The 27306-nt window shown below is 47.0% G+C and overlaps 1 protein-coding gene across 2 annotated transcripts in view; it reads left to right on the top strand.

The window, feature by feature from the left end:
- The window catches only part of FOXN3 (forkhead box N3), a 369468-nt gene that overhangs the window by 116474 nt on the left and 225688 nt on the right, over positions 1–27306 (top strand). The gene's annotated exons all lie outside the window — the stretch shown is intronic.

Here is a 27306-nt window from a genome sequence, read left to right as displayed (position 1 = left end):
AAAGCATGGACATACTTCTTGTATAAAACGTTCTGTCTGACTGGGAGTAACCTTAATTCCTCTGATAGCAAGCATATGTGTTAAAAGATCAATACAGATTCATTTCTTTAGACTCAGTATGGCACATTTTCTTAATCTAAAGATCAATACAGAGTCTTCTTCCTTTGGACTCAGTATGGCACATCTTCTCAATCTAAGTTCTGTACTATCCACCTTCTTACCCTACTTATCCTCTATAGGGGGGTCTGCAGTACCCTGGTGGAGTCCTATCTGTCCCGAGTGTGGGGTTCTCAATGGGGGAGGGGGGGCTTACCTAGGGGAATCCTGTTCCAGGGGTTCCCAAAGGTGTGGACGGAGTCGGCGAAGACTATCCACCCTCTTCCTACAGTGGAGTCCTATCCATCCCGAGAGTGGGGCTTACCTAGGAGTCCCTGTCGGGTGCCAGATGCTGGGGTCCAACCCCAGTAGGTCCAGGGATCCCCAAAGGTGTGGATGGAGTCGGTGAAGAATGAATGACACGGAGGCTGAGTTCAGTTGATCATCATAGCCGGGTTCTCTTGTCAGGGTCTCCAGCCAGGTTCTGTCTAGGATCTCCAGCCAGGTTCTGTAGCCATGTTCTCTCGCTAGGTTCTCCAGCCAGGTTCTGTAGCCGGGTTCTTCAGCCACGTTCTGTCTAGGTTCTCCAACCAAGTTCTGTAGCCAGATTCTGTCCAGGATCTTTTGCCATGTTCTCTCCAGCGAAGTTCTTCTTTCTCTAGGTTCTGTGTAGGTTCTGTGTCTAGGTTCTGTGTCTTGTTGTCTTGTTACATCTGTATTTATACCAGTTGATTCCAATCCTATCAATCTCTATTCCAAAGGTTAGGGCATTTCTTATCTCCATTCCAGGGAGTAAAGATTATGTAGCTTAAGCATGATTGTTTGTAGTTAAAGTGATTAATTACCCACCTGGCACTTAGTTAAGGGGTTTTATTCCCTCCCTAACTTCAGGGGAAAATCCCTACCTGGGGAAACAACCTTTCTCAGAGAGGTGACCTTGGTTAAAACACATAGTGCCAAGAAGGTGAGCAAACATATTAAGAACAGTATGCCATATATGCCAGGTCCCTTGAAACAGCAAGGATGGACCGGCTCCCGGCATAAGACCATTGGAAAACACATATATAATTACATATTGTTTTTGTGATTAATCACTATGCTTTAATTATGTTCAATTTGTAACAAAATACATCCTGCATATCAGATATTTACATTATGATTCATAACAGTAGCAAAATTACAGTTATGAAGTAGCAACGAAAATAATTTTATGGTTGGGGGTCACCACAACATGAGGAACTGTCTTAAAGGGTCACAGCATTAGGAAGGTTGAGAACCACTGCTCTAGTGGCAGGCGTGCCCTAGTGTTGGTCTTCTGCTCCCCCCATGCCCCCACTTTCACACCTGACGCCCTTGGTCTATTTCCCTTTAACTCAAGAAATCTTGCTCTACAGTCAAATGGGTTTCTTTGCAGCGGTTCTCAACCTGTGGGTCACGACCCCTTTGGCGGTCGAACGACCCTTTCACAGGGGTCGCCTAAGACCATCCTGCATATCAGATATTTACATGACGATTCATAACAGTAACAACATTACAGTTATGAAGTAGCAACGAAAATAATTTTATGATTGGGTCACAACATGAGGAACTGTATTTAAAGGGCCAGAAGGTTGAGAACCACTGCTTTAGAGGCAGGCTTTCTGTCTCTCCCCATGAGCCCACCTCCCTGAGAGGCCTCCTGATGGCAAATTCCCTTGTAGTTGGTGAAGGAAGCAGATATCCATGGGCATGGATGTCAGACCCCAAGGGTGAGTTGGCTGAATCGTGTGCATATGGGGTTGCGGACCTGGCAAGGCCACTGCTGCAGAAGAGAATGCAAAATGTCCTCTGTTGGTCTCCTGCCCCCACCAACGTGGCAGTTCCAAATGTCACCTTGGCATTTTCTTCTCAAATAAATTCATCCTTGTTCATATCACAAGCAAACTGGAAACATGGATTCGGAACTCGGTGTTTACTTCTCAGTCCTCTGATTGACTTGCCGTGTGGCATGCTGAACGATTAGAGTTACCTCGTGGATAAATGTGAACACGGGCTCTGAGACTTTTATCTGTGGAGGACCGGAGTCTTGTAGTTTGAGTCAAAGAAAAGACTTTGGAGTCCATATTGTGTGAGTGTGTATGTGGGTGCTTATAGGAAAAGGCCATAAGGAGAAAGTAGCTAATGCTAATTGGATGTGAAGAGTTATATGGATTTTTTTCAAGGAGATACCCTGATAACATTGCCATCGGAGATTATGGTGTGCTGACGTTTTGGGTGGAAGAGCAGTGTTTTTTATTAGTCAAGAAAGCAGAAGGCCTAACAAAGGAATACATTGAATTTAGAGAGATGCTTTGCCTCTCAGAACGCATGAAAGATTTCTATGCTGCAGTTTCTTGTAAATTTCTTGCAAAACACCCAAGAGAGATGTAGAAATCACCCCATTTGAAGGTGGAGAAGTGGAGACACAGCAGGTAATGTGGATGCAGAGATTCTGGGACAGGGTTGGGATCTGAATCCAGGCTTTCTTATGTAGAAAACAGAGATAATTATTCACCTTTTGCTCTGTCGAAAAAAGGTTTGGGAGGTAAGCTAGAGCTTACCCTGGGCAGAAAACTCAGCACTGTGGGAAGAGAGACGAGAAGGACTGGGAGGGTCAGTGGGGCTGGAGAATCAAGGTCATCATCATGCCCTATTAGGAGTGTCTTTCTTGGTACACAGTATGGGGCGCGGAGCGCAAGGAGCGAAGGCACAGGCGGATGTTGGAGCCTCTTCCTTGATGAGATGCTTTTGAGTGACTGCTGGCCCCAGGGAGTGAGGGCTTGGGGCTTTCTGGATCAGGACCTACACAGCTCTTTCCATTTTCACAGACGACCTCCTTGACCTTGAGGGAGAACAATCCATTGATAGATGTATTCACTTGGAATTTATTTTGCTGATTTTACATGAGGAAGAACTAAACTTTTTCTAAGAAACTAATATTAAAAATGCATTTTTGAGGTTCACAGGGTGTCTTTCACGCATGCGTGCACGCAAGAGGACATTTAGGAACCACTGTGGACATTTACTTTGAACTGCAGGTATTTATAGACAAGTTCAAGCAAACCAGACTTGGTGCCCGGGACCCACATTCGGTGTGGGCCACTGTGCATATGGAAAGGTTGGCTTTTTTGTGCTGCATCCTAGGGGAGTGGGTATGTTTCCTAGGATGGCACATACTTATTTGGATGGTAGGGAATCGATAATTCTTGTAGCAATGTGAGGTACCCTGCGTTAGTGTTCAATCGAGAGGCTGTCAGATGACACTGGTGAACGTGCAGAGACACTCTGTGCTGTGGGGTTGCTAGATACTGAGTGCCCTTCAAGCCCAGCCCTCAGTTCTTCATTACAACACCCACTGAGAGAGTCTACAATTTCCCCTTAACTCACATACTCACTCCATGGAGAAAACCTGTGCTTTTCACTCTCCTGCATCACTGGTGGAGGATGTAAACTAGAATTACCTTTCTGGAGAGCAATTTGGTAGCAGGAATTCAAGGCCTTACAGTGTGAGTACTCTGACCCAGTTATTACTCTTTTAAGAGTTCATCATAAGGACATAGAGCTACATTCAAGATGTATGAATAAAGCTGTTTGTCTAACATTGTTTTTGTATTAGCAGAATGCTGAGGACAACTTAAATATCCAACAGAATGAGGATGGCGAAGTCATTGGCTATATCACATAATGTCATGCAGGCATTCACTCACTCCACCACTATTTTTGAGTGCCTACTGTGTGCCTGGTACATAGTAGGTGTGATATCAAGGCTGACATGGTCTCAAGTCCCCCTGAAGGTCAAAATTTGTTGTAGAAACAGATCTCCTACATTGGGAAGTACAAAGTGTGTTTACAGTGTGAGACCTCATTTTTGTTATAGGAATGAAGAAACCCTGGAAGACAGTCTGAAGCGTTAATGGAGGTGTAGAAGCCTTGGGCAAGGGGGATAGATACATGCTTTTCCCCCCTTTTACTTTTCCCTCGTTTCCAAGTTTCCCACAGGAGACCATATGATTTTTAGAATTTTTAAAAATGTGACTTTGAGGAAAGAGAGAAAATGAAATGAGCAGATCTGGGTTCTAGATCCAACTCTTCTTTGAATAGGTGGTGAGATCTTGAGTGAGTCAGAGAACCATCCTGAATCTCCTCGAAACAGCAGGGCAAGGCATTGGAGGCCTCTAGCTCTGGGGTTGAGATCTCCACTTCTTGTCTCCTTGTGTGTGTGTGTGGCGCCAGGTTGGGGAGGTGGTTGCTGCAGGGCTGGCAGGCTGCGAGCTGTCTCCAGAGACAGGACAGCAGCCAGGCTGCTGAAGCCCCAACCCCTGGCACTTTGGATCTCTGGGGCTCAGCTCCTCTAGGAATCTGGTGATGTACTCAGATGGGGAGAGGAGTTTCTGTGTTAGGCATATGAAAATTAAATTAAGGGAGTGCCTCTCACCTGGCTAAAAAAAGAAGTTGGACTAACTCAGCCCAGTGTCACTGCACCCCAAGAAAACAAATGATGGCAGCTCCATTGATTGAGCCTTATTTGGGCTCCAGGTACAGTGTAAAGAGCATTTTGTAGACATTCTCTTAGTCACGCTCACGACATCCCTGAAGTAGGTACTCTTCAACCTCCTTTTAGAGGTGGGGACCTTGAGCTCAAAGGCAGGTACCCTGAGCAGGCCCCCTGGGTAGAGGAGGCTGGGATTCACACCCCAGTGGGTCTGCTCTGAAGCAACGTTTTCACCTCTGCTGGTACTGCCTCCCACTTCAAAAGGCAAGCTCTATTGTAGCCATAAAACAGATGTCTCAAGCCAGGGGTGTGTGTGAGGGTGTAGTAATGCGTCAAGTGGCTGATCATTGAGAACCTGAGGAATGCAGAAGCTTAGAATGGGCAGAATCTTATCTCTGATGAAACCCCATGCAGAGAAAGCTACTCTTAGCTACCTTTCCTGGGAGGTTTAAATGATGAAATTGGTGGTGGGGGGTGGGGAGCAGCCACCCTCTTGCTCACTATAATAACCTTATCTCCTACTGGTGGTTTCAAATCAAAGGCCACTATTACACCTTACATACCTATAGCTCCCCAAAGAGTGATAGCTTACACCAAGACTTGACTTTTTTTCCTTGAAATACTTTCCTTGCTGGGTTCCAGCTTTTCTTATTTAGCAGGTATTGAAAGATGACAAGACATAGAGGAGATATCGGGGACACATGGACAGGAAAATTGAAGTTAAAATGAAGACAAGGAATTGTTCCTTTTCTCCACCCAAAGACTGTCTCAATATGATAAATACTGTTTCCTGGGTTTCAAGATCATTTCCTCTATAGTTCAGTTTCTTCTGATTTATCTTATTTACCATGGCCAGGTTAATCTTTCCACCTACTTTCCCTAGAATATCCAATGGCTCCCCATTGTCTAGGATCGTGGTCGGCAAACTGCAGCTCGAGAGCCACATGCGGCTCTTTGGTCCCTTGAGTGTGGCTCTTCCACAAAATACCACGTGTGGGCGCGCGTACAGTGCGATTGAAACTTCGTGGTCCATGCGCAGAAGCCGGTTTTCGGCCTGGGCGAGTCTATTTTGAAGTACTGTTGATATTTGGCTCTGTTGACAAATGAGTTTGCTGACCACTGGTCTAGGATAAAATCTAAACGTGTGGGTTTGGATTCAGATTCCTTCTTAATCTGGCTTTAACTTTACCTTTCCATCTTCCGTCCAATGAACTGGTCTATACCATGGCTCTTTGAATATGTCCTTGACTTTTCTCACTCTGGGCATTTGTTCTGTGAAATAAAGAACAAATGGGAATGTTTTCCCTTTTCTGACTCCTACCCATTCATTAAGGCATATCCCAGTTTGGGGCTTCTTTTCTCTTTTTTTAAGATCACAAATTGCCAATAGCACTTTATTTTTTCTTTTCAACATCCTGTTCTGAAGCTTCATTGGCTCTTTTTGCTTGGATGCCAAAGAGCCGAGCATTGGCCAAGGCCATGCGAAGAGTAGCGAACGCCTCAAAGTTCTCCTCCTCCTCTGCCGTGACCCGGCCTTCTCCTTCTTGTAGACATTCTGCATGGGCGTGACTGGTCCTGTCAGTGGGGTGGCCAGCATGAGTTCTTCAGCAGAGCTCTCTCCCTTCTTGGGCGCCGGAGGGCTTCCTGGGGAGAGCATCACTCCTAGGCCACGGCATGTTGGCCTTCAGGGACTTGCTCCTCCTCCTCGGATCTGATAGAACAGGCAGTTAGGCAGGTATGAGCAGAGCAGGGACGATAGGCCAGGTATGGAATGTCATCAGGGCAGAAAGTCTTGAGTGACTGGCAATGGGCAAAAACTAGAGAAAACAACTATTATAGGACAGGATCTCACCCCCAGGTGACCTTTCCTCCCCTAGCATGTCCTTAGTCATGCAGTTTAGACACCCTGAGAGGAGGAACAAGGGGCTGGAGAATAGCCTCATAGGACTCAGACAAGCCCTTGCACCACCACTCCCCACTCCCTTAAGCATTAAGCCTTCAGGACAGTGAGGTTCTGGTCAGCATCAAATAATCTTAGGAATAAAGCCTTGGGTCTGCTGACCACAGAGACAGACTTTTGGTCAAACTAGAGATAACATCTAGGCCTCAGTTGTGTCTCAGGTCCAGGCCCAGAAAAGCAGCAAAACCAGAGGAAGTGATGCTGTGGCTGACATCAGGACCAGATGCAATGACTAATGACCCACTGCCCTAGTGCTGACCTGACCAGTCAGTGGAGACCACGACCCTGAAAGGACACACCTGGGAAGCTGATGGATATTCTATTGAGATCCTCTCCCGAGACCGCCCCTAAAATTCCCACCTTTGGAAAACAGATTAAAAACCCTTAAGGCAAGGGACCCAGCGTGCTCTCTCTCTAGATCACACTTGCACCTTTCAACCCTCCTTTCCTGAAGTGCATGTTCCTTTCTTTCTCCCAAGTTCCAAGGGCCCTCCTTTGGCCTCAGTAACTTGTTTCCTGAGTCCACGCCGCCCAGCTGGCTCATGTCTCTGCCTCTGTGACTTTATTTCTAAAAGGGCTATATAAACCTCTTTCACTAGAGTTCCTGGCTCTGAATTCTTTCTTAGCTGAACTCAAGGAACGAGGTTTAACATCACTACCAACACATCTACTGAGGTCCCAATGGCTTGGGCCACCGTTTTGGATGCTGGCCACGCTTAACTCCTCCAAGATGGGTCCAGATGCAGGGTGTGCAGTAATGTGGCACTTTGGTTTGCCAGTCCTTGTGTCTGCAGATCCTTCGTGCCAGCTGGTTAAACCATGTGACAATGTACCACTGCCAGTCCTTGAGGAAGTGGGGCTTCAAGATCATGCCATTCCAGCTGGACGCCATAGCGGCTGCCTACAGGCCTTCTCGTAGGAGCATGTCCACTTGGAAAAGGGCAGTTTGGGATTTCCCTTATCACATACTATCACAGTCCCATGTCATGTGGGGCTATGACAAGATCAGTGCATTGCTTATCATAGGGGCTCCTCAGTAAGCACCAAATGAAAACAGTATTTACTGTACAGCTGTCTTATAGAGGAGTGCTTCTTGTTCCAGCCCTAAAATACTGCTCTACGAGAGAGAGGACCTCTCACCCTCAGAAAACAAACAGCCAATTCTTCCTATCTTGTGTTCAAAATGCATAGGGGGTATTAGCTAATTATTTGTCATGCATTCGCCAGCCATGACTAATCCTGTTTTATGAATGAAATGGAAGCAGAGAGGTGACAATACTGGCTCGACTTTGCAGAGCTGAGCCACTGGTAGAAACAGCCCTTGAACCCATTTCCTTCTGCTATTAAACGAGGAGTCAGAGGCCATCAGGAACTTCTGTAAATATTCTGGTCCCTTTTCTCATCCTCTTTTTCTCTCTGAAGAGCCAAATAGTAGATATTGTAAACTTTTCGGGCTTTGATGATTTCTTTGCAACTGCTCATCTCTACCTCTATAGTGGGAAAGCAGCCAGGAGCAGTCCATAAACTAATGGGTGTGGCTATGTTCCAATAAAACTTTATTTATAAAAACAGGCAGGCAGCAGGCTGGACTTGGCCTGCAGGTTGTAATTGGCTGATCCCCTATGTTAGAAGGTTTCTTTCTCTCTGTTCCTGATGTTGGGTTGAAAGTCATGTTAGCCATAGGAATTTTCAGTTTGAGCAGACCCTGCTGTTGGCTATAGGCTAATGCATCAATTACATCCATGTCTGGGAAGAGTGGCTATTCAAGATGAATGTGGGAGGTTGTGGATGTTTAAACAATTGTGTAGGGAATCTGCAGTAGACAGCAGACATCCCATGGATGTGGGCATTGGTCTCCAAGGAGGCTGCGGAGCACTCAGGCAGTAACCAGCCTGGTGTCTCTCCTACCGTTGAGAGGCAGAGTTGCAACATCACCCCCGCACAGCTAGAATGTTCCATCACGGCCAAAGTCTGCCTGCAATCCGCAGGCTGTCCCATTTCTCACATCTGAATGTGGACCTCCAGAAAAGTCAGAATTGTGACAAAAGCGTTACATCGAGTTCCCTGATGGTGTCCTTGTCTGCAGCGCTGAGCATTTCCATCGGTGCAGAGGGCTGGGAGTGATGGGGTTCCTCTGAATGGAGGTGCTTCCTAGGGACGTGTTACAAGAGAGGCGATACCTGTCCCCCAGGGAACAGGTAGGTTTGAAAACCAAAACGTCTCGAAAAACAAATTATCCATGTGTTTGACCCCCAACCCCCACTCCTGCCAGGAATGTTCACATTCTTTCAGGGCCATTTCCTAGAACGGGGCTGGAATCTGAGTGTCTTGTCATTAAGGTCGGGCAAGTTGATTCCAGTTCCCTGTTCCCAGAGCCAGAGCTGTTTGCTCTTTCAACAGAGACAGCTCAGGGTCGGGATCTGGATCAAGACCAGAAGAATTTTTCAGGGTCTTCAAGGAGTTGTGGAAACTATCAAGAAATCCTAATTAATTCCAGGAAAGAATTTCAGTGTTTTTTGTTTGTTTGTTTTTGTTTGTTTTATTATAGTTTAAACTATATAAAGAAAGAAAGAAGGAAAGCTTTAATTGTTCTGCTTAGGAGAAATTAGACCAGTTATTGGCAAAATTAATGTAAATAATGAGTACATAATTCTTTCAGTTGGCTCTCAACTCTTGTTCTATTATAAATCTCTTTAGATTTTATATAATGGCTAGTGGCCCAGTGCACGAAATTCATGCACATCAAAGGGAATTAAGTAGAGGAAATATTTTAATATTGCTATTTGCCCTTTCTCTATAATAGAAATGTCAGGGATGAAAGAAAATTAGTAAAATGTATATGAAAATCTTCCTCTTGTCAGAGTCTGGGGTGCACTGTGGGACCCAGAGTCAAGTCCCCACCCATCCGCGCGTGCCTTGAAATCGCATGAGACCCAGACCCAGCCGGCCACACCTCCGTCAAGCCCTGCTGGGTGTGGGGGGGTGCAGCCTCAGGTCTCCTGGCCCGGCGCCAGGCGGGGGGCACAGCCTCAGGTCCTTGGTCAAGCCCCACTGGGCAGGGGGCGCAGCCTCAGGTCCCCCAGCCTGGTGATGTGGTTTGGGGGTGCGGCCTGAGGTCCCTCAGCCTGGCGCTGGGGCTGGGAGTATGGCCTGAGGTCCCCTGGCCCGGTGCCACGCAGCCTCAGGTCGCTGCTGACCGCTCATTACGGCTTATTACGGGAACCCCACCTCCGCTGTGGATGCAGCCATCTTGTGACGGCATGAGTGTTAACTTGCATATTATATAGGATAGTAAACATTTAACCTGTGGTACTCTACATGTGCCAATTTATTATTAATCCTCCTAGCAGCCCTATGAAATAAGTAGATTACACACCCATTTTACAGGTGAGGACAGCAAGGCACCAACAGGTCACATGACTTGCCCATACCCTCACAGCTTGACCAGGGCTGCACACAGCCTGTGGGGCTAACAATGCTGCCGTCCAGCCTCTCATCTTTTCAATGGATGGTGTGGCAGTCAAAAGTATGAGTGTATTCTTTCTAATGCATTTATTGTTTTTTAATAGCAGACCGATGGGTCCCTCATCTACTTTTTTGGCAAATATTTCTAGCACTTAACTGTCTGCTGGGCAGGACTCTGCTGTTTAGTTTGCTCAGAAGATAGGGGTGTCCCAGTGGGTCTTGATAGCCAAGAGCAGTATTGGGTGAGATGAAGAACTCCCCGGGGGACTTCACTTTCCACTCAGAGGAGCAGCCCTGTTTCCCTAGGGGTCTACCTGTTTGTTAACTAATCTCACAGGACAGGTGTGGCAAATCAGAAAGCACAGGCATTAATTTACAGTGAGGAATATTACTGCCCGGAAGTGGTTTGGTGAGCTTGGGAGTGGGGGAGGGAAGGTTGGATGGTTTGACTGTTGAGTGGCATTGGAAAAGCCAACTGGTCATAGCCCCCTGTGTAACACATGCCATTGTCGCCGAGACCCCAACCTCAAGGCCAAGGTCACTGCTGCCAGAGCACTTGGAAGAGGTTTCACCTTTGTGGAATTTGTAGGAGCCTCCAGCATCCTGGCCCCTGCCCACCTCCACCCCCCACCCCTGCTTCAAGGGGAAGCTTTAGTTCTTTACATATGTTAACGCCCGTCTACAACTCAGTGGGAACTGGGCGGCCTCTCTCTGGAACTTTGCATATCTATACTCCCATCTGGATGGGAGGCCTTTTCTGCTTTGGCTGAGGGACGCCTAGGGCAGAGCGGAGGCTGTGGGTTGATTCAGAGCTGCAGCACTGGTAATCCCAGGGACTGTTTCACGGTAAAGTCAGAGGCCTTTGGTCCCACTGGTTCCCTAGGCTCCTCTTGGCTGGGCTGCTCACTGCTCCAAGAAGGTAAGTCACATATCACCTTGCAATTTCATCGTTTACAACATAGAATGAGTGGCACCAGAACAGAGCAGGTCCAGTCCTGTGTGCCGGGAGGATGGATGGAAGAGGGCTCAGGAGGGCCCCCGGAGGAGGGGCCCACTTCCTCAGACACAAAATTGAGTCCACAGAGTTCCCTCACACGGAGCCTTCTGCCATCAAGTGGAGGACACAGTAGTTCTGAATTGAGGGGAGGGATGGCTGAGCCTGGGGTGGGACTGGATTGCGGAGGGAAGAGAGCTGTGCTCTCACACTGAATTCAAGGCGTCCTCTTCTGCTGTCAGACTGGTGCCCAGTCCTCTCTCCCCGAGTTCCTCCCTAAAGCAGCCAGTGTTCATTCCTCACCGAGGCTTGGACATGTGGACCTGAAAGGTGAGCCTGGGCAGAGTCCCACCTGCCCACTGAAGGGTGGAACCCTCAGCCCTGCAGGAACTGAGACAGGGCTCGCCCCCGTCCCTTCCCCTGTGGGTGGGTTTGAGATGCTCCTTCTCCCAGCCCTTCCCCGAAGCTGATGCAGCAGCCGGAGACCAGGAAGGCACACTCAGGGATCCGGTGGCCCTTCCTTTACTGCTGTGGGCAGGCCCAGAAGCAGGGCTGGTAAGGCAGGATGGGACCCTGGCTGGGAGCCCTTTGGATCAAGCTGCTGAGCTCAGGGCCAGCTCTGCACTTGTTAGCTGGGTCACCTCTGGCAGGTTGTCTCAGAATACTTGAGACCCAGATCCCTCACCTGTACAATGGGGACAGTAGTACCCGCCTCACACTGCTGTTGTCCACGAAGAGCGAGGAGTCTGGCACACCAGCGGTGGGTGCCAGCTTTGTGTGGCCTGAAGCCGATTTAGTTTGGGGGAGGGAGTCTTTAAGAAAAGAAATTGCAAATAGAAAATGAAGTGTAGCAGTAAGCATTTGTTTCAAATGATGAAAGAAAACAGTGTGTCATTAAAAAGCCAGCATCCCAAGCATCACAAAATCCCCCCCAAAATAACCGAATATTATTATTAATCAGCTGTTTCATGTATGTCTGCATTACTTTTCCCCTACATTTTTTGGGCTGTGTGCTCTGCTCATTTCTGAATGTGACAGTGATTGTGGAATGCCATTTTCTCTCTAGAGAATAGCAAGATAATGCACTTATTCTTCTAGTATGATTGGTTGGGATTTGTTTTTTATTTCTGATAGTTTAGGAAAAAATTCTTTAGCTTCATAACTGGTTATTGATAATGTCATGTGCATTTTTAGGATTGTCAAATTTGGGGAAGCCTTTCTCAAGTTTCTTTCATATAAGGGTCAGGGCATGTTAAGGTGTTTTTTGTGTGTGTTCAGTGTCTAATCTAAGTATTCAAGGTGCTCATTCAACACATTTCTGGGGTCCTTCCCAAGGCCGTGGAAAGGGCCTGTGTGAGGGAGGGGGCTGAGGCTTACGCTTCAGTATTTCATGGCAAGTTTTCCTGTGAGTACTCAATAAACATTAACTGGGCCATATTTTATTGTGTGTATTGACACTCGTCTTTTTAATTTTATACTTTTAGAGTTGCTAAAGAATGTATTCTCATTGACACTAGATACCATCTTAAACTAGTTAAATTTGTGCAAGTTGGTCATTCAGTATCCTTTGTTAACTACTTTGGTCAAACCTAGCCCGCATGGCTCTTTGGAAGCCCTTGAGGACATAAAGCAGATAAAACACAGCTCCGCATCTTCATGAAATAGCTACTGCTAAACAAACACACAAAATTCAGTGGAGTACATTTGAAGGTCTCATTGGCTTTATTAAATGATTCTTGAATCGGGCAGCACCCCATCTAGCAACAGAAGGGAGCTCCCAGAAGCTGTACAAAGTGGACGATTTTTTATAGGCAGAAAGTTACTAGCAAAAGAAAAGGAAGGATTGTTTTAGGCCAGGCCGCCTTTGGGAGCAGGCAGGGGTCTTATCAGGCAGATTACCTCACTTGTGGTGATAAGGAAAGTCCAGGTTGGTTTAGTCACATTCCTCGGAGGGGCTGGATTCCCATTCAGTCTCGGGTGGGCTGTCCTGGGGGCAACGTGCCTCCTCCTGGGGCCTGTTTCTTTATCACTCTTTATCACGGGCAGTGCAGGCTGCAGTAACGTGGCCATTATGACCGTCTTCACCCCCTATCACCACCCAGTCTGGGGCTGAAGCACCTGGGGACATAAAGCTGGTCAAGCTCTGAGACCTAAGTGTGAGTCATGTTCTGAACAGACCCATTAGCATTGAATTCTATAGTTAAATCCCATTCATCAATAATACTCTCAATTTTTTTTTTTATTGATTTGTGGGAGAGAGAGATAGATACATCAATGTGAGAGAGAAACACTGATCAATTGCATCCCACATGCACCCCAAACAGGGATCAAACCCGCAACCTGGGTGTGTTCCCTGACAGGGAATTGAACCTGCCACCTTTTGGTGTACAGGACGGTGCGCCAGCCAACTGAACCACACCTTCCAGGGCAAGAATACTCGGCTACTATAGCCACCTTGCACTTTTAAAGTGCACAGTGATAATATTTAATTTCATATTTTTCACCCAAATCTTTTTATTCTTATCAAGTCCAGCCACTAAATTTGTTGGAACATGGTTTTCTCAGTTTTGGACTGTTAAAGACTACTCTGGCAGACACCCCGGGTAGGCAGTTAAGAAGTTGGATCTGCCAGTAACTCTATGTGGGCATCTGTTGGGATGCTTCGGGTTGCAAGTGACAGAAAAGCCAATCCAGTGTCTAAACAACAGAGGAAATGTGTCGGCTGGTGCACGAAGTCCTAGCTGGACCAGCACCAGTCCAGGGCCTCTGGAGCTGGCGATGGGGTCACTTCCACCCACACCACAAGGCTGAGAAATGCTGAGTGTGCGTGTGACGGGGTGTTGGGAAGAGAGAGGAGAAGAGTAGACACTGGAGAGGAAACTACCAACACATTCTGATATGGGGCCCTAAGTCACTTCCCTGGGCCTCAACCGCCTCATTAAATTAGGGCTTTGTCCGACACCATCAGTCAAGTCCTTCCTAGAGGTAACCTTTCAGATTTTCTTTTCCTTTTCATAGTGTTTGGTTTTTGTAGTGAAGAAACAAACCTTTGCTGGCCAGTGTTGTCAAGCTCAGAATGGAATTAGTGAGCAGGTAGCTCTGTTGAGATCAAATGTTGTCAGGGCAGTCAGCCTGCGTGCCTTTCTGCCTGCCCGTGAGTTGTAGATTTTGATCTAGAAAAATGAGCAATGGAGGTTGTGAGGGAGGAGCCACGGACAGGCGAATAAAACCCACTCAGACAGCGCAGGTCGCCGGAAGGTCTGAGCTGGGCTTATTTTTCTTATCATAACCATTAGAGGTTCTGCTATGCTGCTGGTGTCGCCAAGACGCCGAGAGAGGTTTGATGTGGTGTCTCAGGGAGCTGGTGTGGGCAGAAGCCAGAGGGGGACTCGGAAAGGCAGCGGAATCCGATCCCTGTGGACAGCTGAGGGTTTCTCGGGAATGAAACCACAGACCTCAGCTTTCTGCTTCGTCCACTTTTTACGGAGCCTTTGGCTAGTCTTGAGACGAGGAAATCTTTCAAGGAAGCATCCGGGGGGTGGGTCACGAGGGAACGGACTCCTTGGCTTTGGTACCCACATGGGTTTGGTTGTGCCATGGGTGTGAAGATGACATGGGTGCTGGGGGTGGCAGTGAGTTGGGGGAGCCTGTCTTCTCTCCATGGCCAGCGCACAGGTTGTGGGAAGACTCCGGAGCACTCCTGGGGCACTGGGCTGCCTTCGTAGGGGAGTTTTCTCCTCCTGTCCACTATATTTAGGGAAAAAGTTAATCACACTAGTAGTGCAGTTGGTATATTTCACTATGGCAAAATTTTTAACGTATTTATTGAGTTGGCCAAGGTTGATCTGGGCCCTGACCTAATTCTCTATAAAAGTTTTTGGAAAACAGTTCTAGTGTGGTGGTCAGTGGTGTTTCCGAACTGGCAGACAACCAGCTAACTCTGTGGGCAAAGTGTGAAAGAAATAGTTTGAAATTGTTTTCTAGTCCGATGTTTGCACTTTGGAGGCATTAACTTGAAATGAAACCATAGATCTTTGTCCCTGTGGCTGTAGGATTGAGAAAGGGTTTCTTTGTTGGGTTGGGGGAGAGTGGGGTGAGGATTGGAGACAGAGTAGATTGTTCTGTGGGCACCTTCGTAGCTGCCTGTTCCTCCAGAGGGTCTGTCCAGATGGGAGGTGGTGGGGACAGGCTTGGAGTTCAGGCCTGGCCTCTGGAGTTGCCAACTGTCACGAGTTCCCCTCACCCCCCAAATCTTTGTGTTTTACATTTCAGACAGGAGCAGAGTGCTGGTGTGTGCCCATTGCCCTGGGTATTTGGGTATTTTGTAGATATGTTTGTCCCTTCAGTGAATGGTGTCCATTTCTGTGTGAGCATCTGGAGCTGAGCCTGTGGGAGTAGAGAGGGTGTCTACAGTTATTGGCCCATTTGAAACATGCTAAGTAAAAACCAAACATAGTCCTGGCTGGGTAGCTCAGTTGGTTAGAGTGTTGTCCTGATACACCATGGTTGCAGGTTTGATTCCCAGTCAGGGCACATGCAGGAATAAACTAATGAATGCATATATAAGTGGAACAACAAATTTCTCCCTCTCAAATCAAGTAAAAAACAACAATACACAAATAAACCCAAAAAACTGACAAAGATGCCCAAGAGGTAGATTGTAAGCAGCAAGTTTCATCTGCGATTTTGGAAATGAGTCTTGGGGAGCATCCTATATAATAAAAGTGTAATATGCTAAGTGTTTGACCCATCTGTCAACTGTTCAGTGACTGCTCAACCAGTGGCTATGACGTGCACTGACCATCAGGGGGCAGATGCTCCGACTGGTAGGTTAGCTTGCTGCTGGGGTCTGGCTGACCAGGACTGGGCAAGAGGGCTGGACATGCTCTGGAGCCCTCCCGTGGTCCCTTCCTGGCCAGCCGGCCCCCATAGTTCCCATCGGGACTGGGTGAGACGGCCTGATCGCCCTGATCACCGGCCAGGCCGAAGGACCCCACCTGAGCATGAATCCGTGCACCGAGCCTCTAGTAAATAGATAGGAGAGTGTAGTGATTAAGAGGGTGGGCTCTGCAGGCTGAAAGATACAGGGTCTTAACTTTTCATTTTACCATGGCGAGCACCAATTGTCAACCCGCTGGCAATGACTTCATCTCCTTAAACTTTAGTGTCCTCATCTGTAAAAGAGGATGACAGCACCTGTGTCCTGGAGGATAACATGAATAATGCAGGGAAAGCCCTTGGCATGGTGCCCGGCACGGAGGAAGCCTTGGAGAGCTTTTGTTATGAATGCTTTGTGATTCTTCGGATTGAAGTAAATGGGGTACTCCGTGATCACTGTTTGGGCTGAACCTCTTCAGGCCAAACTGACATTACCTTTGATCATCTCCTCAAGAAAATGAGGAGAAGGATGGGATTAGGACCATCTCAAGACAAGCCAGGTGCCCCTCCCATGAAGGGAGAGGCGGACTCTGTCTGTCATCTGTCAGGCACATTACCACAAGGAAGGACCCCCTTGTGGCTCAGTCTCAAAGCAGTATTTTGTCCACACCGTCCACAGAGAGGGGACAGGGATTTGGTTGGTGGGAGTGCCGAGCAGCTGAGACTTACATGGGATGTCATTTTAGACTTGACCCTTCCTTTGGTTGGTGTTGGTTTTTACATGTTGATTGATCTCTCTCTCTCTCTCTCTCTCTCTCTCTCTCACACACACATACACACACACACACCCCTCTACAAGGACTCTTGCACAGAGAACCGAAAGCATGGCTATTTACTAGGTACAGAAATGTGTATTAAAAAAACATGCTAGCCCTCGCTAGTTTGCTCAATGGCTAGAGCATCAGCCTGCGAATGAAGGATCCGGGGTTCGATTCCGGTCAAGGGCACATGCCCAGGTTGTAGGCTCAATCTCCACTAGGGGGCGTGCAGGAGGCAGCCACTCAATGATTCTTTCTCATCATTGATTTTTCTATCTCTCCCCATCCCTTCCTCTCTCTGAAATCAACAAAAATATATTTTTAAAAAAACAACAATACAAAAAACCATGCTAAACAGGTGAAGACCAACCAGATTGCTGTTGGTAGGTGGCAAAGCACTGTGCTATAAATATTGCAGGACTCCTCTTTCTCCGCTCAGAGGAAAAATTGCTTTGCATTTCAGACACAGAGAGAGCTGGACAAGTCTTTCCCTCGTGTGTGAGACGCTGAGAGCAACGTGGAAGGTTTTCCTTAAATGGAGCCGGCGCTTGGCCCGTCTCATGTTGAAGTTAAAGCCCTCCATGCTTTATTTCTCGTGTTAGGCAAGATTCCCAGGCTCAAGACCACTCACCCCCCCAACTCCTCCCACCCCTACCCCCACCCCCCTAATCTCGAGGTGTGTACTGGGCACAACTCAGCCTGAGACCTTTCTGCTTTCACTTTTGGTTACTCAGAACCTCCATCTGGCGGTTTTTGAACATGAGTGTTTTCTGCGGCTTTTCTGTGGCTCCTTCTCAAAGTATTCAAAGCAGTTTAAAAAGACATAATGTTCAGCGATCTGACCAAGAGCGAATGTAAGTACTTACTCGGGGACTATTTTTAAGAAGAAAAAAAAAATCTATCAGATTTGAAAGTCTTAATTCTCACTCTATCTTGGAAACAGATAAAATAAAGGTTTGAAAAACAGGGGACTTGTTCCCTACAGTCCCAGTGCTTTTAGGAGTGGCAGCCGTAGCAAATAGCACAGTGTATAGAAACAGAAGAGCTAAGCTTCTTTATTTAATATTAAACAGGAAACTGCAAGTGTCGGCAGCAAATGGTGGTGGGTTTTCAACAAACCTGCTGCTGGGCTCGTCTGTGCCGACAAGCCCAACGGAGACACTTCTCTTTTTATTCCGTTAATGCTCGTGCGTGCTCACGAAAATCTTAATGAAAACATAAGCATGGGAAGCAGGTTCTGTATTGCAAGGTTTGGAAGCAACACGTTTTCCACTGGAACCGAAAGGAAGTTTGGAAGCAAATTGAAAACCTCTCCGAGAGAGGAAAATGCCTTGCACTTTTGTTTCGCCTTTGTCCGGCGCCGCCACTCAGCCGACACGTGTGTCTGAATATGCTTTCCGAAGACCTGGGCTTCCTGTTAAGGTCAGCCTTCAATTTCTAGAGAATATAATTTGCTGCTATTTTTAGAGCATCATGATTACTCGTCATAACTAATGGAAAAGGAAAAAAAAAAAACCCTCCACAGAGAAATAAATGTGTAACAGCTGTGTCTGCTTAAACTTGATTAAAGGCAGTAAAAAAAAGTAAACAGAAGAGTGAATGTGACAATAGACCGGGGAGAGACAAGGATCCCTCTCATTGTGAAAAGTTTTACAGACATAACTCGTTCCTCTTTGGAGGAGGCCGCCGTTGTCTGTGTTTAAAGTTTACTTTACTGTTTGTCTTGAGTGGGATCAGTGTTGTAGTGAATAATTTATAGCCAGCATGAATGAGCTCATTAGTCACCTTTTCAGACTTTAAATGAGTTTTGTGGTTGTCATTACTCGAGCCTTCTGTTCAGCCGCCGAGCAAAATGACAGTTTGGCAGTTGGCTGCCTTGTTGTGGGCAGCCTGCTCCGCTCCAGGTCTGCGTGGCTTTTGTATTTCATTGAAGGCCCCCCCCCCTCCCCCTTCTCTGTCCCCCTGCGGGTGCAGGGATGCTCACATTGCACAAGCTTTTGCACCCCACGTTTAAATGAGAAGTTTTCCGGGGCTTAAAAAAAATCTTTCAGTTGCGTCTGCCGGAGAGAATAAAGTGGATGGAGTGAGCTTTTTCAGCAACTGCTGGGTATTATGCCCTTTGTTTGATATTCAACTTATTCAAAAGCAGCGAGCTGGGGAGTGTGGCTGAGCAGGCTGAACCAGGCTCTCACATGGTGGCAGGCATTTCAGACAAGGGGATGGCATTGGGGTTTGGAGGGAGAAGTCTGTGTCGGAGTGGACTTGCATTGTTACTGTCCTGAACATCCATGTAATGTGAGTGTGTGTGGATGAAGAAATTTACTCCAGCCAATCTGCCCGGCTAGATTTCCTGGCCAAAGAAAACCTACAGAGGGGTTGACAAGATGATTTTTCAGGACCCCAGGCGGCTCAGGGGTCCAGATCATTGAGAATGGCCATTCTTTCCCCCCTCTAGGTCTTCCCAGTCCAAATCAATCAGAGGCAACAAAATGTTGCAGCTGCCTGCTCACCAGGCCCTTGGAGACTTGCCTGGGAGGCTGGTAGGTGGGAAGACGAGCCTGGGCATGACACTAGCAGGTGGCATATCTTTGGAACTGATGTCATGAGGTTCATCCTTCCCTTTTAACGGGGCCTGGGCAGCCTCCGAGAGCTCTCACATCCGCTCTCCAGGACGCAGGCATGTCCACCTTGGCCTTCGGACAGCCTCTGCTGGCACTCCTGGTGCATGGATGCTTGCCGGGGGCATCTCAGCCAACTGCCTGGACCCCCTGTTCCGAGGGCTTTTTGACGTTTGCTGTGAGCAACAGGCACTAGCGGCTGCCTGCTGTCCCCAACGTGGGCGGCACCCCCTTCCGGGATCCATATTGTTAGACAGCTGGCCTAGCACTGTGTGAGGCGTGTAGGAAAGATGCTCAATATTCCTCCGTGGAAAACATGCCAACTTAAAAAGGACGCCTGGCTGTTTGGGGGCCAAAACGTTGAAGCCAGTCAGAGTCACATGTCTGGGTACAGAGAAATGAGGTGGTGGTTTGCACCTACAGAAAGACAGCAGTCCACCCGGCTACTTCCTTTCCAGCCCCCACACTCTGAGACAGGGGGCTCCCGTGCACTCATGCCTGCACCTGAGTCACCGCATTAAATTTAGGCACAAGAGATGCTGGTTTTGGGAGGAGTGGGGTGTCAAGACCACGTGTCGGTGAACGTCACTACCCAACAGAGGAAAAACCCTTCAGGTTTGGCTGTTGTAAGCAGGTGAATAAGTGGCTAATGTCCCCAAAAGAATTTGGTATGGCAGGGAAATAGGTGGGTGATATTTTAATCTATGTACTGTTTCCCAGAGAGTTCAGCAAATTGGGGGCTTTCACCTTCTTTTAAAGAGACAGACTTAAAGAGACGAACTGATTGTTTTCTTTCAGATCCCTCTGAAAAAGAACGAGCAGGGAAGTCATTCCTTGGCCTGGTTAAGACTCTGGCCGCTGAGACCCATGTGACCGTGGTACTTGGTGTACTCACTGAAGGGAGGACAACAATAAAAGCTCTTACAAACTCCAGAGGAGGCAAAGGCTGACGATGCCACTTTTCTTCTGACTAATCTGAACAGTTATTAGAGACCAGATTGGGAGAGGGATGAAGAGAAGCATTTTATTTTCCCATTAAGTGATCCATATTTTTAAAAATTGATTTTTAGAGAGAGGAAGGGAGAAGGAGAGAGAGAGAAACATCAATGTGATAAGGAAACATCCATAGGCTGCCTCCTACAAGCCCCGTGCTAGGGATTGAGCTCACAATCTGGGCATATGCCCTGACTGGGAATTGAACTGGCAACCTTTTGGTGCACAGGACGATGCCCAATCGACTGAGCCACACCAGCCAGGGCAAAATCCATATTTTTTATTACTACTGTGTCATTTGCCATGAGCAAGAGAGAAATATAAGACAGGGTCCTTGCCTCTCGAGGCACTTACAGCCTGTTTGACACTCAGTCTCTGGATGATTTATTTTTTATTAGAAAGATACACTATACCATATTGATTATGACATAGAAGCTGAACTTGGTGTTTTCGTTTGTTTTTGCAAGCAGTACCCTTTCATTCAGTTTAAAAGTCCTCTTTTCCGTCCTCCTTCTTTATTTCCTGGTCACAGTTTTTCCTCCCTGGAGCTCCACTGCTCCTGTCCTTCATGTCCTTGAGCCCCAGGAAGTTCTCTGAGGCCAGATGCTCTGGATTGACCTGAACTTCCCTTGGTTGCTGCCTGGAATGCGGCTCCAAACCCAGACAGTGTGCATTCAAATCCCAGCCCCATCACTTACCAACTGTGTGCCCGTGGACAGGTGGCTAAATCCCTCAGGTTCCTCACTTGCAACATGGGCATAATAATACTTGCATCACGCGGTTAACACAAGGCTGAAACGAATGAAGCCTTAGACTACTGACTGGCACTGCTCTTTAAGTGTCGTTAAAAACTGTTGATAAGCCATACCAATGGACATGGACAACAGGGGGATGGGAGCATGAGTGTGTGTGGGGGGGAGGTTGGGGGTTAATGGGGGGGATGAGGACACATTTGTAATACCTTAACTACTAATAAAAAAAAAAAAAAAGATACATTAACAGGAAAAAAAAAAAATAAAAACTGTTGATCTCATTCCTCACAGATCCCCCGTTTGCATATTTGCAAACTTGCTGAAATTTATTTCAACCCCCAAATCAGTGCTCGCGGTGCTTTCGTGGTCACGTGGACATGTGGAGAGTGACAGAAATTTGAGTTGCCCAATTCATACACATTCCCGGCTGAAGTTGAGCAAAGCGATGACCTGGCTTCTGGTTTCAGCTCTCACACTATAAATATGTAAATAGGTGTCCTTTTTTTATTTTATTTATCTTTGTTGTTAAAAGTATTACAGATGTCGTCCCCCCCCCCCGCCCCCCGTGATCCCCTCCCTCCACCCTGCTCTCCCCCCTTTAGGAACAGGTGTCCTTTCTGTGGCCCTGTTTAGTCCGTGTTTTGTGCTTTTTGTTGGTGGTGTTACTGTTTACAATGGCCCCCCCGTCGTAGCGCTAAAGTGTTGTTCAGAGTTCTAAGCATGCCCAGGTGGACTGCCTTGTGGGAAATACATGAGTTAGGTGAGCTTTGTTTGGGTGTGAGTTAATAGTGCTGCTGGCTGCAAGTTCAGTATTAAAGCCTCCACATTTTATGTTAAATAAGGTGTCTTTAAATGGAAACAGAGAATATACAGCTGTGTATTGATCAGTTCACAGGAATGTGACCGCTGCTTGGGAACCTAACCCTGTATTTCCTCTAGGAGCCATGGCTCAGTCCTTGCTAATTCATTGTTTACGGAGGCCCTAGAACACAGCTACCACGAATAACAAGACTTGGCTGGAGATGATGGAGTCCAAGAGCTCAGAGTGGGAGCCTCTTGTGGGGTAAGCTCCTGACGACAGGGAGTATCCTCAGGAAGGCAGGAGGAGCAGAAATAGTTCTGGCCAGCCCTAGCTGGTTTGGCTCAATGGATAGAACGTCAGCCTGTGGACCAAAGGGTCCCAGGTTTAATTCCAGTCAAGGGCACTTACCTTGGTTGCATGTTCTTCCCTGGCTTGGGCCCAGGGCCTGTGCAGGAGACAACCAACCAATGTGTTTCTCTCACATCGAATTTTCTCTGTCTTTTCCTCTCTCTTCCACTCTCCCTAAAAAACAATGGAAAAATAGCCTCAGCGAGCATTAACAACAAAAAAAAGAAACCATTCTGGCCACGTGGGGTGCCTCAAGCTGGGCACAGACTTTCCTATCAGATTTGGAAAAAGGTAAGATGGAACCATACTTGACCTCATATAAGCATACGTTGTTACAGAAGAGCAATCTGGAGATAGAGAGTAAATGTCCCCCACCCCTCCCCTCCCCCCCAATTCTTAATTCAGGAGCATCTTCTCTCACCCTTGTACCTATAGACGAGTTTGTAGAGAACGTTTGATACTGAGAACCTATAAATCGAAAGCCTTCCTGCAACCAGACAACAGACCCCACGCGCAGGGTATAATATTGGCCATACTTAGCAATTCCCGTATGCTCGGAGCACCAGCCTTTTCAGAAAGGGGTCATTTTGTCCCTTCAGATTGAAAAGATCACAAAATGCTTCCATTTGGTGAAAAGGCTTTGATAACATATTTATTTCCCCCCAAACTCTTACTTTGTGAAATGTTTGCAAATTGTGTCACACGCACAGTCTTTGAGAATATGAAAGTGATTCAGGAAAGGGAAAGCGTCACTTAAAACGGCTGGAAAATGCGACAGAAGGGGACACGGGACGCTAGGGCACGGTGGCCATGTAATAATATGCCTCTAGCCTCTTATTTCTGCGATTTCCAGGTTTTCACCCTTTTAAACAATGTCCCAGCCAACAGCCTCCTAAATACATTGTTGCGCCTTTCAGTGCATTCATTCAGCACATGTTGAGCACAGGCTCTGGGGTAAGCGCTGTGTGCATTGCTGAATAGAACAGGCGTGTGTCCTGCTTTTGTGGAGCTTGCTGCCTCGTGGGGGCAGGCAGTCTGGTGGGGAAGTTAACTGGAATGAATTCCTAGAAGTTGGAAGTGTAGTGTCAATGGCTACTATGCTCACTTACGTTTTGATTCATTTTGTCAGAGGATCCTTTTGAAGAGTTGTACCGGGTCCCAGAGCTCCCGACAACCCACACCAAAGTTTGGTTCTTCTTTTTAAGTCGGTGCCAATCTGATAGACGAAATGAGCGATCATAATTGCAATTTGCATCTTTTTGTTTTTACTTAAATTGAGCATCTTTTCACGGGTGTCTTGCCATTTTTGTTTCTCCTTTTGTGGATTTGCCTTTTTATCGTTAGGATGATCATTTTTTTCCCCTCGGTTGAGCTGTAAAGGTTATAAATTTAAAATATTCATCCTTTTCCTAGGTATGGCAACTCTTTCCTCACTTTTGGTTAACCTGGCTTAGGACTGCTGGTTCTACAGACAAATTTTAAATTGTTGTGCAGCCAAATATGTCAATAATTTTTCCTTTGATTTACTTATTTAACAAAAATAGTGCTGAGTGCCAGGGCATTGTGGTATGTATTTTACCAATATTATTTAAACTTCATCACAACCCTATGAAATGGGTATGGCTCTTAATCTCCCTCCCTTGCCCCCTTTTTAAAATGAAGAAACTAGTTAGAAAGAAGTTAAGTACCTTGACTAATGTTACCCAGCTAGTAAGTGGCAGAGAATACGAACCTAGTCCAGGTCCTGATGCTAGCCACTATGCTACGCCGTCTCTGGCCGTTGGCGTTAGGCTCTGTGTGTGTGTTTGTAGTTGCTTCGTAAATGCTCACTGAGTCTCCCCAATCCTTCAGGGCAAGTGCCACGCGTCCCCTCCACGCACTAACTGGGCAGGGAGTACCTAGATACTTCATAAATACTTGTTGATTGAATGAATTGACTTAATCTGGATTCTGGATCATCAGCTCGCACTGTGTTTATGCTCAAAGAGGAGTTGACAGGTTCTATATTTCCCTTTTGCCTCCGGCAGGCGACTTGATAAGCGCAGGTTTGGCTGGGCACCTGAGCTCATGCACTTCATTCCACTGGTTCAGCTGTACTTTCCCTTCCCACACACCCCTCCTTCGCTCGTCAAATAAACTTCCTGGCTCTATTCCCTGCTGGAGAAATCTAATAAGCCTTTTCCCAGGCGCCACCCTTCAGGACCTGTCACGCAAACACCAAGAATGCACGAGAGGAAAACCCCGAGAGAGGAGGACCAGAAACTCCAAGTGACGCTTGGCCGAGACGAGGCGGAGGGGCTCCCAGCTGTGGTGCTGGGTCTCTCCTGCACTGAAGAGACGGAAGTCAGGAGCTTTTTAATCATCACAAAGTGCATTCTCATGTTATCTCAGAGACTCTTCGTCAGCCCATGATGGCGTTATCTTTGACCATCATCTCTCCCTCCCTTTCTTCTCATGTTCAGTCATTGGACAGATCCTCTTGGTTCTTCCTTTGAATGTTCTTGTGCATTCATTTTTTCCAGTCTCCCTGGCTAGTTTCTAATTCATTGGGTCTCAGAGTATAGGCCAGTGATGGCGAACCTTTTGAGCTCGGCGTGTCAGCATTTTGAAAAACCCTAACTTAACTCTGGTGCCGTGTCACATATAGAAATTTTTTGATATTTGCAACCATAGTAAAACAAAGACTTATATTTTTGATATTTACTTTATATATTTAAATGCCATTTAACAAAGAAAAATCAACCAAAAAAATGAGTTCACGTGTCACCTCTGACACGTGTGTCATAGATTCGCCATCACTGGTATAGTCGCTGGACCAGCAGAGGCAGCCATCTTCTGGGAGCTTGTTAGGGATGTGAATTCTCAGGGCCCAGCCCAGACTTACTGAATCAGAAACGCTGGGGTTGGGGACCAGCAAAGCTGTGTTTTAATTGCCCTACAGGTAATTCTGATGCACACTCAAGTTTGAGAATCTCTGCTCTCGAATGCACCCTCCTTTCTTTATTAAAACATTATAAATGTAATGGGTGCTCATGGTAGAAAAGTTGGAAACAAGACAAGGATGAACGAAGCAGGCAAACATCTTACCCCACAATTCTACCACTTAGAGGGAACCACTGTTTTAATATTTTAGCATTTTCTCGAATTAAAAAAATATGTTAAAAATAAATAATCTTTATTCCCTTTTGTATGGGTTCTGCAGTGCTTTCTGAGTGGTTCTGCCTGTTTTGGGTCTTTGTTTTCTCCTTTCCTCCTCCAAAATTCATCCCAGGCCCATGGTCCCTTCCATTTTCTTTCCCAGCCCCCTCCATCAAATTGACATATACTTGACACAGGACACTGTGTAAGTTTAAGGTGCATAGCCTATTGATTTGGTATGTTTATATTGCAATATGATTGCCATCATAGCTTAGCTAACTCCTTTATCATGTCACATAATTTTTTCTAGTGTTTGGAACAATTAAGAGCTAGATATCCTCTTTCCAAAGTCATCTCCCTCCCCTCCCTAGTCCTGTTGTACCAGATGGTTCCACCATGCCCCCTGCCTCTGCTGTTTGGAGGGGGTGGGCGGAAGGGATTAGTCACCTGACTCAGGCTAAGCCAATCAGATGATTTCTCTGAGAATTTGAGCTCTTGTGGAAGACTGAGGCAGTCTGAAGGTGGTGGATTCTAAAGTCAGAAGGTCCTCAGGACTTGGTAAGCGAGCAGAGGAAGCCAGCCTGCAGGGAGGAGTGTGGAGCAGCTCCGTAGAGGGAAGTAGTAAAGATACTATGGAAAGAGAGAGATGGAGACAAAAATTACCTGATGATGACTTTTCAGTCCTGCGCAGCCCAGCTGTGCTGCTTGCCCTGGGCTGACCCAAGTCTCCTCTTACATACCTGTCTTCCCAGGCCTGCCTCAGATTCCTCCTCATATTTGAAAGTCCCTCAGGCCTTCCCACCAGCAGCAAGTGCTCTCACTGCTCATCTATTCAGTTGCTACTGCCTGGAGCAGGATCACCGGGCTTTACACTGAACCATTCCATAAATAATCATATTGGCCACATAATCAGCGATGGGGGAGGGGCTTTAATGTTCCAGGGCAGAGAAGCATGTTGGAAAAGAAGGCACACAACATGAGGGCGAGAGGAATTCCTCTCCGGGCTGGAGTCTGGGTGCTCACTCTTCATCCCATTCCCAGATGGGGCTGCAGAATGGTCCCATCCAGTCCTCAGTCAGGAAATAAGTGTTGCCCACAACGAGTTCTGGGGCACACATATAATTCTGTCAAGGGTGTTTTTAAACAGTCCCACTTGTTTCTTTGAGGTTTCTAAGGGTCTAAGGCACAAGGGTACTTTTTGAAAGTTCAAGTGGGGAATTAAGGAGGTTGTTCCTAAATGAATTTGGCCCCTGCACCCTTTTGTCAGGGAGCATGTCCCCGAGCCAGGATTCTATGGAGTTACAAGGTAAAAAAGTCATACTACGCCTGCCTTTGGCTTTCAGTAAAGGGCTGATCCCCCATTTAAGAAAGACCGGCAGGCAGGCAGACATGTGTACTCTGCCCTCCAAATCAGGCCTGGCTGGTCCACACTTCAGGCCACATTTGTAATAGCAGAGAGAGAACTTAAATATGCTTGAGAATGGGAGAAACAAACCAAAAACAAAAAACAAACACCACCCAGAAGAAGAAGGTGAGCTAATAAAAGGCAGCTTACCTCACCACACTCCACCCTGTGCTTATGGCTTCTCCTGGCCCAAGGCTTGCTCATCTTTTAAGTTTTTGTTCACCTGGGATGGCTGGTTCAGTCACTGGAGGCTAAGAGCTTGCACGGAAAGAATGACACGTGCAGTAACCTTCAGATCACAGCCTCTCAGTTTGAACGCTGAGAAAGAAGGAACGTGCTGGGGTGGAAATAACATGCCACCTCTACTTAATGCAAAGAGGTTTCTAGCTATGGTGTGAGTGTGGCTGGGGGTTGGGGGGGCCTGTCCTGGCCTGTAAGGTGTGAGGACAAAGGTCTCTCCCCTTGGCTCCTTTGATGGGAGATTCAGCTCTCCACTGATATGCTGATGAGGGGTGGGACCTGCACGAGG

The sequence above is a fragment of the Myotis myotis genome, unplaced genomic scaffold, assembly GCF_014108235.1.
Source record: "Myotis myotis isolate mMyoMyo1 unplaced genomic scaffold, mMyoMyo1.p scaffold_m19_p_1, whole genome shotgun sequence".
Taxonomy (NCBI): domain Eukaryota; kingdom Metazoa; phylum Chordata; class Mammalia; order Chiroptera; family Vespertilionidae; genus Myotis; species Myotis myotis.
The sequence above is the reverse complement of the archived record's forward strand: the minus strand, read 5'-3'. Positions and strand labels throughout refer to the sequence as shown.